This window comes from Eurosta solidaginis, chromosome 3 (genome assembly GCF_040869045.1).
Source record: "Eurosta solidaginis isolate ZX-2024a chromosome 3, ASM4086904v1, whole genome shotgun sequence".
In the NCBI taxonomy this organism is placed as follows: Eukaryota; Metazoa; Arthropoda; class Insecta; order Diptera; family Tephritidae; genus Eurosta; species Eurosta solidaginis.
In genome coordinates this window covers 60,714,653-60,734,363 of record NC_090321.1, presented here as the reverse complement: position 1 = coordinate 60,734,363, position 19,711 = coordinate 60,714,653, and the positions used below count along the sequence as shown (strand labels likewise).

The window sequence follows — 19,711 nt, the reverse complement described above, 5'->3', positions numbered from 1 at the left end:
ATTTATTTTGTTTAATTGCAAACAATATGTCCGTACAATTAATATATTCTGAGATTATACAATTCTATTGCTCACTAATTTTATTTATTTATTAACATCTCACACACATTCATATTTGATTTATTTAATTTTATTTTTATGTTACCAATAAACACACCCACTTAATAAAATTCCTCAGATAATCCCATCACTTATTTACAATACACCCAAAGTAGGTATGCGAGTATATTCATAAATCCGAGTACATTACGAGTATTACGGTATTACGTATCTACGCTTCTAGAACAAACAAAACACTCTTTGTACTCATACTATATAAAACGTCTGAGTCATAAGCAAAGCATACAATAACCGCATTTTATTTTCTCTTTTTACAAATTTATAATATAACCATTAAATGCTTATAAAAGAATATATGTCATCAAATAAATGGAAACAAAGTCCTTCCTCGAGTGCCAAACGAAAAACACTCGACAATTACGCGGAAATTTTATAGCGCGGGTTGAAGTATTAGAACATGTGTATGGTGAGGAAATGCGAAAGGAAAACGAGGTAAGAAATAAATAATGGCGGAAAATATGTTATTTTAAACGGGCAATCTTAGAACACACAACTGTGAAGTGAAACGTCGGCAACAAGTTTATTTCTGTTCAATGTTGGAGGTTGTGTTTTGTGAACGGTAAATGGGGTCAAATTTCAAATGACATTTCAAAGCTTACATTTTAAGAAAGCACGCTGCCTACAGGGCTATGTTAAAAGCGAATGCAATAAGAAGAAAGAATCGAGGTGCCTTTACAGGAAGAATAAAGCAGCGGCAGAAATGCGTGAGGGCGAGGTGCTTGAGCTGCTGGCCACCTGAAAAAAAACAAGACCATCGAACTGGTAACCGATGTCCAAAGGGTGCTTGGATTATGGTGGGGAACACTTCTCTGTGCTCCTAAATAGAGAGAGCGCTGAAACGCCCAGGGAAGATGATGAACCCGAGCCCGCAATCGATGCTGGTGAAATAAATGTTCCGCCACCTGACTATGACGAAGTAACAATAGCTCTTACCCGATTAAAAAGAAATAAAAATAAAATAAAAACATTTTAAGCACTTCCTTTATATAAATGGACAAAAATCAGCGAAAAATGTCTCCTTATATAAAGACATATTCTTGCTAAACTTTGATTTTTAAATTTTGATATAGAAATTGCAAAAATATTTTTGAGAAGTACAAATATAAAAGTGGAGCGCCCATTACTTGGATTGGAAAGTGTGTAGGAAAGGAGATAATATTAGTCAGTCAATTGCGCTCCACCTTTATATTTTTAATAATATTTTTGCAATTTCTATGTCAAAATTTTAAAATCAAATCTTAGCAAGAATATGTCTTTATATAAGGATACAATTTTGGCTGATTTTTGTCCATTTTATAAACGAAGTGCTTAACACTTTTTTATTTGATTTTTATTTTCTCCTTTTCTTACATTCTTTCGGTGTCTTAACCTATCTGTTAAGTGTTACGCTTGTAGTGTGACGGACTTTTCCTTGACTTGCCGGGGTTGATCTCAGTCCGTCCAGGGTTCCTGGAAGTAGAAGTTTCTAACGGTCCTTCTGAAATAATAACTCTGTTTTGTTCGATACAAAACGTTATAAAAATTATTTATTCAACAAAATTCTACTTTTCTACTCCTAGGCTGATTTCCTTGCTCTATAAGAGGTGACGGAGGTGATAAAGCCCTCGGCCAACCTCTGCGAACGAATGGAGTGATAAAGCCTCCAGACGAGTATACTCTAAGTACAAATGAAGTGAAAAAGCCTTCAGGTGTACTCTTGGTCGGTAGTGATAAAGCCTACCGACTCGTATGCCTGTCTCCTAATCTCTGAATTTCAATGCGAACTCGTCGCCCTTATATACTAATTTTTGCACGCAGGCAAACGGTTATTTTATAATAACAACTTTGAACTAATGGTATTAACAATATAAAACAACTGTTATTCCGGTAAATATTTCCTTCCCATGAATTTCCATGCACCATAATGCTCCTTATTGAAATACAATGCCTTTGTACTTGCTCATACTGTGCTTTCCAGGCTTTGGTTTATATATTGTGTGTTTGTATATTTGTTTGTGGTCACCTGATTCTAATATTGTGTTTTGCTTTGCCCAATGCTTCTGCCTTCTGTTGTATGGCGTGCGTTGGTGTGTTGTATGCTAGTGCGTAAATATGTATAACGAAATCTCTTTTAGTAGCGGCGCTTATTTTGACGACTTGCTGCTGATCTCCGTTCACTTAAGTTATTATGTATGTTGTATTTGTAACTGGGTACATTGGATTTTGAGTGTGCAAAGGGTTGATCGACCGCTGCATTTTTATGTTTTGTGCGTATCTACTTTCCAAATATTTAATGCATGTTAGGGTGATCCTATATTCAAAGTTTATGTTTGCGAAAATGTAAATATTTGGCTTGCGTGCAAAAGTGCGCAAGTGTAATTTGCTCTTCAATTTAATAATTATCAATTCAACGTACAACCGAATATATGTATTTAGAGTATAATTCATAAAGGTATACATATGTATATTTCATAAAAAATGTATAAGTGGTAAATTCAAATATAAACTCCAAGTTATTTCAAAACGTATCTTCTTTAGAAAAATGTATGGATATGTGTATGTTGTGAGGATACAAAGTCCTCGACTTTGGGGTCCTCACACTCCCCCCTCACCTTCCGCAATGAGACTCACCGTCACCAGGTCGGTGCGCGTGATCCGTACGCGGAAGTGGTGTTTGCCCATGCTGTTCGTCGTCGCTGCAGTCGCTGGCCATCAGGCTCAATATGTCGCTGTTTTTGTCGTTGAAGCTGCCGTTGACCCCGCTGGCCTTACGGCTTATTATTCTGCTGTCGTCGTTGGTTGGCGTTTCGCTGCCCTTCCCGTCGACGGTATGTGTGATGCCAGTCTATAAAATAAATGAAAAACTGGTGGATTTTCCTCAGGGTGTTCCCACCGTGTATGGTGGATTAAAAAAAAACGTGGTATATCATACGCATAGTTAAAGAGTATATTTACGGGATATTTATGTAATTGTGGTTAGAGTTTACCGAGTTTTTATTGGTTGATCCGACTTCCGGGTACTTCTTGATATGAAATTTCTTCGTGTATAATTTGACAATGTCTCGGTTGGGCATGTCCGTTACTACCGATTTCATCCGGATTGAAGTAGAATCTTACAAAATAGTCTGTAATTCCGCAGTTGTCTCGGGGTGTGTGTTCGTTTAAGGCTGCCATAGCGAACTGCCTTCCCAGGTGTAATCTTGTTCCATGCGCCGGTTCTCTGGCGATCTGTAATTTATTTTCTGGAAATATTCGTACCTGATTCTCCGCAATGTTTTGTACTTGACCGTCTCTGTATGCTATCAGCTGTTGACTTGTACCTTGGTTCTCTCCGTGTTGTCTCTCGGTCTCTTCGCTGACTCGTGTGAGCGTACCGCAAATGGCTACCTCGCTGTTATTTTTCTGTTGTTGTACCTCTGGCTTGTTGTTTGCTGTTCGATTGGACGGTGTTGACGCGGTTTGATCTTCACTAGCGTCCTTTTTGTATCTCTCTTTATGACTTTGCTTCCTGGATTCGTTGTTGTCGGCGGCGTCGGCTGCGTGGTATGCTTTCAGCTCACTTAGGTGGGCTGTCCTCCTCCTTCCTCTGAAGACTTTGTCTAGCTCTACGATCACTGGTGACACAAAGTTCATTACCCGGTGAGGTCCACTGTACCTTGGCGCTAGTTTGGCTGTAAAGTTATCTACCGCTTTTGATAGCTGATGCTCCTTTACCAGCACTAGGTCGCCTATCACCGGTCGCCATTGCCTTCTTCTTAAATTGTAATACTTCGCTTGCTCTATAGATGCTCTCTCTTGCTTCCGTCGTACCATCTCGAATATTTCTTTCATCCTCGTTGACTTCTCTCCTGGGTTCGCTAATTTCTCACCTGTACCAAATGTCTGCTCATCGTAAAGGCTGTTGGGGATTCTCGGTTCCCTCCCTTGTACTATGTATGCTGGACTGTAACCTGTCGATTCACATACACTTGTATTCAATGCCAGCGTTATCTCTGGTAACAACTCATCCCATGTCTTCTGCTCTTTTCCCGTAAATTGTGCTATCATCCTCTTGATGTTCCTGTTTGCCCTCTCTGTCGGGTTCTCCTGCGGTGTGTACGGTGCCGTTAATTGGTGTTTCACGCCAAGTTCCTCTAAAAATCTCTTAAAACGTCTGCTGATAAACTGTGCTCCGTTGTCCGTAATAACAACTTTTGGGACGCCGAACCGTGCCAAAATCCTCTCTCGAAATCCTCTTATTAAACATTCTGTCGTTGCCTTTCTGATTGGTATTACTTCTACCCATTTTGAAAATTTGTCTAAGAATACTAGTGCCATTGTGTTTCCATGCTTCGATCGTGGCATTGGACCAACAAAGTCTGCACAGACTGTTGCCCAAGGCTCCTCTGCAATCTTCGTTAGCATCTTACCTGCGGCTGGCTGTTGACTCGGTTTGTAAATTTGACATGTGTGACATTGCTGTACGTACTTTCTTACATCCCTGAACATTCCTGGCCAATAGTAACGTGTTGTTGCTCTTGCTATCGATTTTCGGATGCCCATATGCCCTGCGCTCGGTGTGTCGTGAATCTCCTCTAGCACTCTGCGTCGCTGTGAAGTCGGGACACACAGCTTCCATGGCACTGCATCTTCGCCATCCACCTGACTTCCTATGCGTCTGTACAACTTTCCTTCCTCGATAACGTACTCTGGGAATTTCTCCGGGGCCTTTCTTACATCTTCCATCTTTGCTTTAAGCCACTTACACTCGGCTTTACCGTCATCCATCGTCAACGTACCCAACTGCTCGTCCATCGGTTGTCTTGATAATGCATCTGCCACAACGTTCAACTTTCCTTTTCGGTACTGTACGTCAAATGAGTATTGCTGTAGTTCCAGCGCCCATCTCGCAATCCGACCAGTCGGACTCTCTATCGCATTCAACCATTTCAACGCTAGGTGATCTGTTATTACTGTAAACGTGTATCCTTCTACGTACGGCCTCATTTTTCGTATTGCCCACACTATTGCCAAACACTCCTTTTCTGTTGGTGAGTAGTTCATCTCTGCCTTGTTTAACCTGCGGCTTGCGTATGCTATTACTCGCTCTTCGTCGCCTGAACCTTGCGTAAGTACTGCACCAAGACCAAAATCACTTGCATCCGTCTGTAAACTAAACTTCCTCGAAAAATCTGGACAAGCGAGTACCGGTGCCTGCGTCAGTGCTGCCTTGAGTGCTTCGAATGCTGATTGTTGCTCTTCAGACCACCTCCACTTACTACCTTTCTTAAGCATAGATGTTAACGGGTGTGATACTTGTGAAAAATCCGGCACGAATCTTCTATACCATGACACGACTCCTAGAAAACGTCGTAACTCTCGTATATTCTTCGGTGGTTGCAGTTCTTTGATGGCTGCTATCTTGTCTGGGTCGGTATGGATGCCTTCCTCGCTAACGACATGACCTAGATATTTTAACCTTTTCTTAAAAAAATCACATTTTTCCGGGTTTATCCTCAGGTTCGTTCTATGCAGCCTTCGAAATACTTCTGTTAAATGTGTAATGTGCTCTTCCAATGTTTTGCTTGTAATGATAATATCGTCGAGGTATGCAAACGCGTATGGCTCCAGTTCTGGTCCTATGACACGATCAAGTGCTCTCTGAAAAGTTGCTGGAGCTGAGTGCAAGCCAAATGGCATCACCCTCCATTGGTATAGTCCACGCCCAGGTACTGTGAATGCGGTGTATTGCTTGCTGCTTGCTTCCATAGGTATTTGCCAATATCCATTTTTCAAGTCGAGGCTACTAATAAATCTCGCGCTTCTTAATTTGTCCAAGATATGTTGTATACGTGGTAAGGGGTATGCGTCTGGTACTGATCTTGCGTTTAGTTGGCGGTAATCTACGCAGAGTCTCCATTTTCCATTCTTCTTCTTTGCCAAAACTATGGGTGCGCTGTGCGGGCTATTCGACGGTTCGATGCAACCTTTTTCGATCAGCTCGTCGACTTCCTTGTTGATAATTTCTTGCATTTTCGGATTCTTCGGATAGTACCTTTGCTTAATTGGACGGTCGTCTCTCATAACTATTTTGTGTGTGGCCACGTTGGATACTCCTGATATGTTTGCGAACACCTGTAATTCTTGGCTCAGAAATTTACTCACCGAATCCTCTGTCTTGCTAGTTGCTATCGCCGCCATTGGGTCGTGTTCCCTGAAATCTTCGCTATTCGTTTCGACCATAGTTGTACATGTCACTACCTCTTGCTTCCCTTCGTCTACTCTCAACGTTATTTCTTTACCACCACATCTCATCTCCAAGTTTACCTTCGCCAGATAGTCCGTGCCAATTACCACCTCGTCGCCCAGTCCCGGTAGGATTAGCATCTCGTTCCTCTGTACTTTACCACCCATTCTTAATTCTGCATCTACCGCTTCTTTGATTATTATTGCTCTGCCATCGCCCATTCTTATTCGCGTCTTTACTTCCTTGAATTTGCCAGTTTTTAATCTTCTCGCCATTGCATCACTTATAAAGCTCCTCGTCGCTCCCGTGTCAATCGCTGCTACTGCTTCTTCTCCGTTCACATACGCTGTTACCAATATGCGGCCGTTTGTGTATTTGAACATGCTTAACTTCTCCGAGGTTGCACTTCCGAAGACCCCATCCCTCGGTTCCAATGTGGTCTCTGGTCGTTTCCCTGTGGCTTCCTACAACAATCACGAGTGAGCACGCCTATCTTACCACAAATCCAGCAAAATTCTCTTCTTATGCCTCGGCACCCGTATGAGAAGTGACCACCTCTTCCGCATCGTCTGCAGGCCGTTCTTGTATCTACATATTCTTGTTGTGGCTCTGACCTCTGCTGTTGTTGGATTTCTACTCGCTCTTCCTGTCTTTGTTCTGCCTGGAGACACTGGTACTGACCTTCTTGCCGCCGTGGTACGAATGGCCTTGTGGTTGGTCGCATTGGTTCCCTGTCAGGAATAATATTTTCATAGTCTTGAGCTAAACTTACCAGCTCCTCAAGATTGCTGACCTCGCTTCGCTTTATGTATAGTTGGTACTCTCTGCGCGAGTTTCTGTATATGCGGGTTAGTTTCTGCTCCTCGGTGTAGCCCGCGTGACGCATGATTCCTTGTAGTGCCAAGACATAATCTTTAAATAGCTCACCTTGTCGTTGTACGCGCATACGAATTTCATCTTCCAATTGCTCTAAGTATCGGGAGCTTAGGAAGAACTTCAGGAAGTCCTTCTTGAAGGCGTCCCACTCCTGCCAATGCCGGTTGTTATTCCTGTACCATACCAATGCTTTGTCCTTCAATAACTCCGGCAGCGCTTTTGGAATTGTGTTGCGGTTGATTTCATACCCATCTGCTAGCTCCTCCACTCTTTCGATGAATCCTAGGGGATCTTTGCCTCCGTCGTACTTTAATCCCCACTTCCTTACTCTGTCCATGGTCGTTGCATATGTGCCAGGCTGTTGAATATCATTTGTCGTTGCGTACATACCAGGCTGCTGAATAAAATGTACCGGCGGTTGTCCGACCTCCAATTGATTGGGTGCACCATTTGCCTGTTTATCATTTCTTGGTGAATTTAGTTCGTTGCTTGTCTTTGACGCTTGTGGATTTGTTAGCCGCGCGTGCCGAATCGCCAACTCTGTGAATCGATCCCGTAAATTCTCGTTATCCTTCTCCTCTTGGATGAATGCCGCCAATCGTTTTCTTAGCTCGTCAACCGTTCCGCCATCCTCTAGCCCAAATTCCGTGCTGTAGGCTACCAGATCCTCTCGAGTGAGATAGTATACCCACGATACCTTTACCATTGTTTTGCTTTATATCCTCGTCGTATTAACCCAGAAGTGTGTGGATCTTGTTTCCCTCTTCGTTTCTGATGCTCTGAAAGTATATTTTAAAATTTGATTTGTTTAACCTGCTCGGGCGCCAAAATGTGACGGACTTTTCCTTGACTTGCCGGGGTTGATCTCAGTCCGTCCAGGGTTCCTGGAAGTAGAAGTTTCTAACGGTCCTTCTGAAATAATAACTCTGTTTTGTTCGATACAAAACGTTATAAAAATTATTTATTCAACAAAATTCTACTTTTCTACTCCTAGGCTGATTTCCTTGCTCTATAAGAGGTGACGGAGGTGATAAAGCCCTCGGCCAACCTCTGCGAACGAATGGAGTGATAAAGCCTCCAGACGAGTATACTCTAAGTACAAATGAAGTGAAAAAGCCTTCAGGTGTACTCTTGGTCGGTAGTGATAAAGCCTACCGACTCGTATGCCTGTCTCCTAATCTCTGAATTTCAATGCGAACTCGTCGCCCTTATATACTAATTTTTGCACGCAGGCAAACGGTTATTTTATAATAACAACTTTGAACTAATGGTATTAACAATATAAAACAACTGTTATTCCGGTAAATATTTCCTTCCCATGAATTTCCATGCACCATAATGCTCCTTATTGAAATACAATGCCTTTGTACTTGCTCATACTGTGCTTTCCAGGCTTTGGTTTATATATTGTGTGTTTGTATATTTGTTTGTGGTCACCTGATTCTAATATTGTGTTTTGCTTTGCCCAATGCTTCTGCCTTCTGTTGTATGGCGTGCGTTGGTGTGTTGTATGCTAGTGCGTAAATATGTATAACGAAATCTCTTTTAGTAGCGGCGCTTATTTTGACGACTTGCTGCTGATCTCCGTTCACTTAAGTTATTATGTATGTTGTATTTGTAACTGGGTACATTGGATTTTGAGTGTGCAAAGGGTTGATCGACCGCTGCATTTTTATGTTTTGTGCGTATCTACTTTCCAAATATTTAATGCATGTTAGGGTGATCCTATATTCAAAGTTTATGTTTGCGAAAATGTAAATATTTGGCTTGCGTGCAAAAGTGCGCAAGTGTAATTTGCTCTTCAATTTAATAATTATCAATTCAACGTACAACCGAATATATGTATTTAGAGTATAATTCATAAAGGTATACATATGTATATTTCATAAAAAAATGTATAAGTGGTAAATTCAAATATAAACTCCAAGTTATTTCAAAACGTATCTTCTTTAGAAAAATGTATGGATATGTGTATGTTGTGAGGATACAAAGTCCTCGACTTTGGGGTCCTCACAGTAGCTCAGTGAGAACTCACATAAAAATCAATCCTAAAATTCCCTCCGTTCCTTTAATTTTTCTAAATATCTCAGTCCGTGCGCCGCCTAGCGATACTTTTTGTATTGTGTTTTTAGCCTCTAGCTCATCGAGAAGTTACTTAAAACCCGGTTTAAAATTTCCAAATTATTATCTAATTTTTTCTCCTTTTGTTCCTTTGTCACGTCTCTTAACCTGTTTCTGAGGTTTCATGTTTGTAGCTCAATGAGAAGTTACTTTAAAATCGATCTTAAAACACCAAATTTCCAAATTCTTATCTAAATATTTCGGGCCGTGCGCCACCTAACGGAATTTTTTTCCCTTTTGTTAAATTATCGCGGCGTCTTATCCTATCTGTGAAGTTTTATAGTTGTAGCTCAATGAGAAATTACATAAAAATCAATCCCAAAATTCCCTCCGTTTCGTACAATTTTTCTAAATATCTCAGTCCGTGCTTCCCCTAACGAATCTTTTTGTATTGTGTCATCGGCTGTCACCGACCTCTGAATTAAGTTTGAAATTTCAAATCTCTAGTTGATAGAGAAGTTACTTAAGAGCTGGTTTGAAAATTTTCAAATTCTCATCTTATTATTTCGATCCGTGCGCCACCTAACGCATTTTTTCCTTTTGTTCATTTGTCACGGTGTCTAAACCTGTCTCTGAGGTTTCATGTTTGTAGCTCAATGAGAACTTACTTAAATATCGATCGCAAGATTTGTATGAAAAGCGGACAAACATTCAACCGACCTAATATAAAGGAAGTAAAAACAAGGCCGCGGGTGCTGATAAATTGCCTGAGGAGTTATTCAAATACTGCGGCGAGGAGTTTGTGAGGCGCTTGCCGCAAATTCTATGCAAAATATGGTCAAATAAGTGCATGTCCGACGGCTGGAATCTAAGTGTTCTTTGCCCAGTCCACAAGAAGGAAATCCTGCAAATTGCGGCAACTAACGCGGCATCAGCCTTCCTAGTATCGCATATAAGGTCCTGTCAAGCGTGTTATGCGTAAGATTGAAGCCCACCGTGAATCGCCTGCTAGAGTTTTATTAGTGTGGCTTCAGACCGTATAAATCTCCATCGACCACATTTTCAATATACGCGAAATCATGAAAAATATCCGGAAAAAAAAGACATACATCACCTCTTCGTCGATTTTAAAACCGCCTTCGACAGTACGAAAAGGAGCTGCTTATAAGCCGCTACGTCTGAATTTGGTTTGCCGGCTGTGCAAAATGACGTTGAGTAACACCATCAGCTAAATCAGAAAAACCGACTAGATAATCGAGAATTGACAATTTATTCACTTATCTGCGAAACTTTTGTCTTTTTCCGTTTGGTATTCTGCCCGTAATGGGCTCAGCAGATACAATCCGTCATCTGCACGACATACGCCATTTTCCCCTGATACAGCACCTAAGTAGGTATATACGTGGCGTAAAGTGAGACACATAAAGATTGACGTAAATACCTACCAATTTAGCAATAAAATTGTAGATTTCATTATCAAAAAAATAATAATTTGTCAAATTTTAGCATTGCATCATTTTACACACCAATCCTTAACAGACGCGTACTTTGACGTACGTCAAATTGGCAAAGTATGAGATAAGCGATGACTGATACGTTTCCTATTTGGCGTTTGTCATTCAATTAAGGACAAGCCAACTCAGTTGACAGTTTCTTCTTTGTCCGCGAAGTTAGTGACGTTTTGTACCTAGTTTTTCAAGTCATAAGTTCCAAGCACTTTAAAAACATTGGCCGGATACCAAGAAATTCAAAATAAGCAATCAAATTCAATGTTTTTTTCTAACTGAAAGATAATTTAAATTTATTGCTCTAGATGTTTTTTTTAGATTTTTGAGTAAATATGTTCTTATATAACATTATTTTCACCACGTATTTATTTATTAACAAATGTGCTTCAGCACTTCTAGAATCTCTAGATAAGCTTGTATATCGATCGTACAAAATGTTTTGTAGTTACATATAAAGCAGTTGTTATTAGTCAATCATGTGACAAATTGATTGGCTGATTGAAAATCCATGTCGCAACAATGCCAAATAATATGAAGCTATTTGATCTTGTTTAAGTAGCCTGCGTCGATTTAAGAACATCTATAAATCTTATAACACAAAGTAGCTAAATACCGTTGAAATACCATAAGTTCACACAGAACGGTCCCATTCTAAAACGGTTTTTTGCATTTGAAAGCTTAGCTATATGAGATGGATATATTCAAAATAATTTCTATAATAGGGCGTGGCAAGTTGCTAAAATGTAGTAAACAATCATAAAATTTTTGTTTACAAATCTATATCAAAAACGGATGGATCGATTGGAATATTTCTTCTTTGCACTAAAACTTTGTAACATTTTCCTTCGTTCTGCATCAAAAACAAAATACTTGATTCCTTTCTAATATGAGCAAAATTGTTTAAATATAGTAAAATTTTTTCCAAAAAATGCTGTGCGTGTGTTTTTTCGTTGTGAACTGTGCGAGCAAACTTGCTTTGACTTGGATTTTCACCACATCACACTATACGTCACATATGTACGTGTTGAGTTCGACTGACTGGTGAAAAAAGCCAAGATTCGGTAGCGTTGTTTTACTTCGGAAATGTATCTATGCCAAATATTTCTCAGATATTAAGTATTCAGAATGGAGCTGACGCAAAGTGCCCAGTAAGAGCCACGTGGGTCTGAAGGAAATCGATTCAAAAAATTCGTACATGGGGTTAACGGCTCTGATTACATATTCAAGGCCTGGCTTTTCGATAGAGATATATGTATTGAAAATACATACAGAACAGGGGAAAACTTCCAAACGACTTTTAAATGAATTCTAGTTTGCGCTAGACTAGGAATTATGGAACTAAACAAATTTTCAATTTATATTTTTATTTCTCATAAATAGAGCCAGGATTTCTATGCAGTTGCATTTTTTTTTGGTAAGTCACAGGAACTTAAGAATATACGATTTTTCGAATCAAGAAATAAGTGTAAAAATGGCATTGATTTGTTAGTGCATATTTTTGCATATTTTGTCTTTAATGCATATATTTGCATATTTTTTCATAAAGGTATATTTTGTTGCATATTTTTTAGTATTTGGTGAATTTCAGTTAAATACATTTCAAGATTAGTTGGCAACCTTATCGAACATATGTTTTTAGACCAATAATGCATTTGCCAATGCGTATGTGTATATAGTTAGTCTATACTACAGTCTGTGTGTATTACAATAAGGGTAGCGAGAATGAGAGCGAACTATATGTTTCTGCCTACACCTGTACGATTTGTACATATGTGTGTACATATATACTTTTATATTTGAATTTAAACGTTGCTCACGGCCAGTGTCACTGGTATAAATATTTTATGTTCGGCGATTCGAATTCAGAATTCAGAAATTTTTTAAAAATGGCTACAACTAAAACTACTTTGGCTGGAACTCTTTCAAAATATGTGAACGAATATAAAGAGATATTCGAAACCGATGGAGGAACTTTATTTTGCAAAATTTGCAATAAAAGAGTTAGCTGTGCAAAAAAGTTTCAAGTTGATCAGCACATGCGGAGCCAGAAGCACGTAGAGCTTTCTAGAAGTCAAGATGAAAAAACGTCTCAATGCCTGCTTAAAAATTACGTGGGCAATAAGAACAAGTTTTACATGGGGCTTTGCGAGTCATTTATTGTAGCTGATATCCCATTATGGAAGTTAACAAACCAGCATTTAATCAAGTTTTTCAAAAAATACACCACGGAAGCAATTCCTTCTGAGTCAACTTTGAGAAAAAACTATCTCCATGATATCTATTTATCGCAAATTGAAGAAATCAAAGGGCAATTGAAGAACCACTTTTTGGTCAGTATAAATTGTTGAAACGACTGACATACAAGGCCGTTTCGTAGCAAACATTTTAGTGGGAATATTACATCCAGACAAAGATGTGAGCTCCAAATTTTTTTTATTAAACGTTGTTTGTCTAAAACGCACAAATCACTCCACAATTGCAAGAGCATTTGATGATTCCATGCAATTATTGGCCCTGACTTCGAAAAGTCGAAAATTCTTTATATGTCACTGACGCAGCTCCATATATGGAAAAGTCAGCAAAAGCGCTGAAGGTATTTTATCCAAAATTACTGCACTTTACTTGTTTGGCACATGCAATGCATCGAGTGGCCGGAGATGCTAGAACCCGTTTTAGTGATGTGGACGACTTAAAATCTAATGGAAAGAAAATATTTTTAAAATCTGCTTTACGTGTGGAAGCGTTTAAAAACATGTTTCCCAAATATCGCTCTTCCGCCACAGCCAATATTAACAAGATGGGGGACCTGGTTAGAGGCAGCAAAATATTATTGCGAAAATTTTAACTAGTTTCAAACCTTTCTTAAAGATCTAAATTATGGCGACGCTTCTTCTATATTGAAGGCAAAAAAGGCAATGGCTATTGAAGCACATTTAGCCTAAATTAATTCAAAGTACAGCTTCTTGCCAGATATTATAACTAAATTGGAAGGGAAAAACTCGTTGGCTGAACAATTGCATATTGTGGAGGCTGCTTTTAAAACTATTGAAGGGGGCAAGGTGAACTTAGTGAAAAGATAAGGGAGAAATTGAACAGCGTTCTGCAAAAAAAATGCTGGGTTCCAGGAACTTAAGGTAATGTCCGGTGTGCTAAGTTCAAGTGACCAAATGGACTCAAGTGACAGCTGTAACGAAAGTAGTTATGACCCCCACGAATTATCTTGCTTCATGTACGCCCCAATCACCAGTGTTGATGTAGAAAGAACGTTCTCCTTTTACAAAACATTTTTGCGCCCAAACTTTGAAAATTTTCAAGAACAATTTATCTTGTTTACCAATAAAGCCATCAACAAAGAAGACTGAAAATTTTAAGCAGGGATGCACCTTAACGTTAAGCTAATCGTTTATCAAAAAATTTCCACCGTTTCCGTTGAAACACTTCGAAATATTATCGATAAAGAAATTATCAAGATAAATTGTATCTCGTTTTTAACCGAAACGAAAAGCTTTCGTTAACGTTAAAAACGTTAACGAAAACGTGATACTTTATGTTTGAATTGTGCTGGCAATGCTATAGCCATGGTGAAGCCGTAAGGTGGCAACAACGAGCGCACATACACACACAAACTCTATGTAATTTGTTTGTGTAATTCGTTGGTGGTAATGTCAAAAATACTCTGAGAAATGTTCGTACTGTCAAAATTCATGAGAAAAGTTGCAATCAATTTGGATAATGCTTTCACCTTTAATGACTCCGCCATCAATCAGCTTTGCCAGCATAGTTTGAAATTAATAATCAACATAAACGATTTGATTTCGTTTTGATATGACAGAAAACGAAACGAAATCATTTCGTTAATTTGACGATCTTAACGTTAATAAACGAAACGAAATGACTTCGTTTCGTTTATTAACATTGATTATCGTAACGAAATGATATCGTTTCGTTGGTTAAGCATGCCTGATTTTAAGTATGTGTACATATGTATTAGAAGTTTACGCCGATCACTTTATCGGCGGCGGCGTGGGCGGCGCGCCGGTGTTCTTACGTTAAAAAGCTTAATTTTTCTATTTAAAAAAATTATATTTAGGAAATCTTTTATTTGTATTTATTTACAGAAATCAACATTTTGGCAATTCCGGAAAGATCCGGGGTTTTTGCCCCAAAAACTCGCAGATCGTTCAAAATTTTTCAGGAGTAGTTCTTTGCGGAGGTATTATCCACCATTCACTTATTCCAGGGAGACTGTGAACCTAAACCCGGTCTTTGGATTTGGTACTGCTGCGTCTGCTGAAAACAAAATAACCCATGATACAAATATAGAGAGGTAGTTCTGCTTCTTCTTCTTGACCGCCATTGACACTATTCCACATAACTTTTGTTTTGGGACTCGCATTTAAAATAGGGCACTATAACATCAAAAAAACGCTCCAAATTTATATTTTTGTTGCAATTATACTTGCCTTGTCGGGTTGACAGTCAACGCGGAGAAGACGGATATGTTCTTGTTTACAAAGATGTACAAAGTCCCAAATTGGAGCAGGCTTAAGTTAGGAGGGGTACAGGAGAAACCTTGCACAAAATATCTAGGAATCATCCTAGACAGTAAGCTGTCATGGAAGCTCAACGTGGAGGAGAGGGTGAGGAAGGCCTCAACGGCACTTTATGCATGTAAAAGAATGATGGGGAAGTGGGGTTTATCGCCCTCTCTTTTTAATTGGGGTTTTATAGCGATTCTAAACCCTATTCTATACTATGGAGTTCTTGCTTGGTGGAAAGCCACACAAAAAACAACCTACCACAAAAAATTAGAGGGGGTATGTAGGCTATCAATGCTTAGCCTTACGCGAGCCCTCAAAACAACCCCGCCGGCTGCACTGTATGCCATTCTGCACATTCCACCTGTAGTCCTGGTAGCAAAGAACATAGCGTTAACAACTGCAGCCAGGCTCAGTGCCTGGGGGCAGCTTGAGCGCCAACCATACAGCCATAGTAGTAGGCTACTTAAACAGTTATTTACGTCAATTACAGGACGAACAGACTACCTGATTCCCTATCTGCGCTTCGAGGGAGATATTAAAGCCCCAATAGAGGTGGGTGGTTTGCGAAAGGGTGCTCAAATGACGGACGAGGCGATACATATGTGCACAGATGGTTCCAAAGTAGTGGAAGAAGAAGGGGCTGCGATATACTGTGCTGATCCGGAAAAAAGGATCTTACAAGCTGCCAGATCACTGTAGCGTTTTCCAAGCGGAAGTACTAGCCGTAACCAAAGCATTAGAAACACCGGAAGAAAATAGGTTAAACTGCAGCCGTGTTAACTTTTATATTGACAGCCAAGCAGAAATTAAGGCAATAATCGCGCATGGCACAGCATCTAAAAGTGTGTTAGAGTTACACTCTTGCAGTCTCTGGAAACAATCGAGACAGGGAGAAGCATACATCCATATTGGGTCCCAAGGCATATGGGAATAGATGGGAATGAAAAAGCAGATGAACTAGCTGAAAAGGCGCATCCATTGAAGCTTGCTCCATAGACGTCCCAGTTAGATTGGGCGAGATTAAGAGATGGCGAGGGGTGCACATGATCGACCAAGCGGGAAAGGTGTGGCTTCAAGCGCGGGGCTTTAAAGTGTCGAAACCTTAGACTAACAAAGTTGTTTCTATCATTAAAAATAGAGGACTGTAGACTCATGACGGGTATTCTGACTGGGCGCTGTCCTCTGGCCTCACATGCCTTTAAATTAGGCTTGACCAGTGATAGCTGATGTAAGAAGTGCGGGTTGGAGGACGGAACGATCGATCACGTTTTGTGCTAGTGCCCTGCGCTTGCCACGGTAAGGCTCCGTCTATTAGGAGTGATACAGTTGTCAGATCTAGAAGCAGCAAGTGGCTTAAGTCGTAGAAAGCTTCTAGTATTTGACATGGATACAGAGTTATTTCATAACATAGGTCCTGGTTTTTGATAGGGTTTTGCAGTTTGGTTGTTAAAACAAACTTCTGGTAACACTACGTACTCGTTCAGTCTATGTGAGGGTCCTCATGGACCGGCCAGTTCAACCTAACCTATACTTGAATATTTCTTATATAAAGGAAGCATAGGATAAGTTACTACGTAAGACTTAAGACCACCTTGAAATAACCGATTTTTTGCCTACGTTTTGGCTTACAATAAGCTGTTCCAGGCAGTTCTGTAACCCAACATCAGTCCAAGAACATATACATATTCGTTTCAATTAATAGGCAGCTTGTTATTGATGAGAGGGTTAACTAGAACTCTACAGCTGCCAAGGAGAGATTAATAAGCTAAAGAGAGGTTACAAAGAGACTACGGTATAGATATAAAGTCTAAAGGAGAAAACAGTGCAACTCCGGGTTTCAACCGGAAGATGATTGAAGCAGCGAAGCTGTTCTTGAGTTCCTAATTGTGGTGTTAATAGATAGCAGGTACTCCTCAAGGCATATATATATTGTGACGAATATTCACATCACTAAGTGATACTAGCATCCCTAATCCGATACTAACCAGCCACTTGTATGTACGTAAACTAATCAATCATCATTTACACATGTACATACAAGGCAACAGAGAGATACTCACTATCGGCCGAAGTAGTACTCACATATACACACGCATATGGCTATAAACTACAAATATACATCTACATATATGGCTGGTAACCAAGTATGAAGTTCGCGAAGATACTAGACCTTAGGAGAAATGGGTGAACGAGGCAACAGAGAGTATAAAAGCAGCGAAAGCTGAGTAGTCAGTAAGCAGTATGATTTAAACACGCTATCAGTTGCGAAGTGAAGTATAATTGTACTAAGCTCAAAGTAATCTAATAAAGACCATTTTGCATTACTGAATATTGGAGTTATTTATTCGACAATTTCGCGATTCGAACGTTTGCAGAAGGTGTAAAATAAGCGGAGTTTCACTAAATTCGTTAAAATATCGTAACTGGGAGGTCTGAAGAAAGAAATTTGCTTAACGTCGTGGTCAGAATGTACAATGGAGTTAAGTTAATAAAGCTGAAGAATATTAGCATCTTGAAATAGGTAAACGGAGTTATTCCAAACTTCCAATGGGCTGAATGTCATGTGTGGTAAACTCGGAGCATGCGCTGAACCTCTTGCAGTATAATGGTAATATACCAACACGCGATTGGAGGGGACTACGCATATATATGCCCTCCAAAAAAGCGGAGTATATATTGTACGCAAAGCAAAAGGAAGACGTAATCGCAATGCTGTTGGATAGCAAAGTAGCGTCAAGCGAGCTCCTCTTAACTATTGTGTGGAGTTCGGCGTGGTTTTTAAGAGCCAGCCATGGCTCTGCCCTGAAAGAAAGGTTTCTGGAAAATTTTTGAAATGTATTGGTATATGTATAAACAAAGATATCCTATTCTATTCGTATTTTTTAATAAACTTCTTAGCAAAGGTTTTGCTGGGTAATTTTTCCAGTAAGTAGGTCAGATTTTAAGAAGCACCGCTCTCCTAAAAAGAGGATCACGATTCTGCTTTACTACTTTAACCGGGACTGGGAATGAGACTGGGACTGGATTTGGGACTGGGAGAAGGACTTGGGCTGGGACTGTAACTGGAACTGGGACTGGAAATAAAGGATGGCGAAGAATAAGAAGAACTAGAGTGAAGAGAAAAGAGGGAGGGAGAAATAGGGATGTATATACAGCAAACATATAAGTGTGAACGGGCTAAAAAATTATAAAGAACAGACATTCATAAATTACAAAGACGCGACAAAATTTTATTTTTACGGTAGCTTTGTCAGCCATATGACTCTTGGTATTTCACAACCTTGTACTCTTCCACTTTTGCTTTGTGCTGTTGTCTGTCTTGATTCGTGTTGAATTTTTTTGCCAATGCAGACATTAAATGCAAATCGATCGGAATCATGCCTAAAATGGGATCTAAAGCAGCCGTGTAAAGGGGTCGCGGAAGCTTTCATCTCCACAAATGCTGCCAGAATTCGAACCACTTCATATATGTTGTTGTTGTATTAACAGTGCTTCGCCCCATTCAATGGGGACGACCACTCACAAATTGTCGTCAAATCCTCTACCGGGGCGGACCATAGGGAGATTGGTGTTAGAGGCGTAGGTTCTACATTACACTTGTAAAGATGGTTGGTGTCATGTGGGAACACATCGTATGTAGGACATACATTACGTATGTCGGGGTTGATTCTGGACAAGTAAGAGTTTAACTTGTTACAGTATCTAAAGTGAAGTTGGGCCAGTGTGACTCGTGTCTCCCTTCGTAGTGTTCTTTCTTCTTCTGCAAGGGTTGGACATTGCATATTAATAACGGGGTTCGCCGGGCGTGACCTGGCAAAAGCGTTTACCTATTCTGTGTGGATGCTTGTCTGGATCAAACGGCTGTGTTGGCAGATGACGGATCTCGTCATAGTGCTTATGGAGATGTTCCTTTAACCTCCGTGGAGGCGGTGCTAGATCAAGCAGTTGGTTGCTGACAATTTAGCAAAAACTGCTTGTTCAGCATTTCGTTGTGCTCTTTAATGTTGATCTCTTTGGCTTCACTATGTAGATGGTGTTGACAGGCCTGTAGCATTTCCCAGTATATATGTTTAAGACCAGGCTACCAAACTGGTGACGCATAGCTTATGAGCGGCCGGCCAATTGCTTTGTATGTGGTTAGCAACGTTTCTTTATCTTTTATCCAGGTGCTGCCGGCAAGCGACTTGAGGATTTTGTTGCGACTTTGTACTATAGCTACGATGGCATGCCCCTTGAAGGTCAGAGTATTATGGAACGTTATACCTAAGATCTTTGGGTGACTGACAGTAGGTAGTGTGACACCATTGACGTGAACGTCCAATATTTGCGACATCTGTCCCTTCCACGTCGTAAACAGAGTGGCCGTGGAATTTGCCGGGGATAATGCCATGTTGCGTGAG

The 19,711-nt window shown here is 40.0% G+C and overlaps 1 long non-coding RNA gene across 1 annotated transcript; it reads left to right on the top strand.

The window, feature by feature from the left end:
* Positions 1–286: 286 nt before the first annotated feature.
* LOC137246398 (uncharacterized) lies at positions 287–17,893 on the top strand. The gene is made up of 3 exons (XR_010951469.1): positions 287–552; positions 14,889–15,097; positions 17,353–17,893. It is a non-coding gene; the product is annotated as an uncharacterized lncRNA (long non-coding RNA).
* The last annotated feature ends 1,818 nt before the right edge of the window (positions 17,894–19,711 follow it).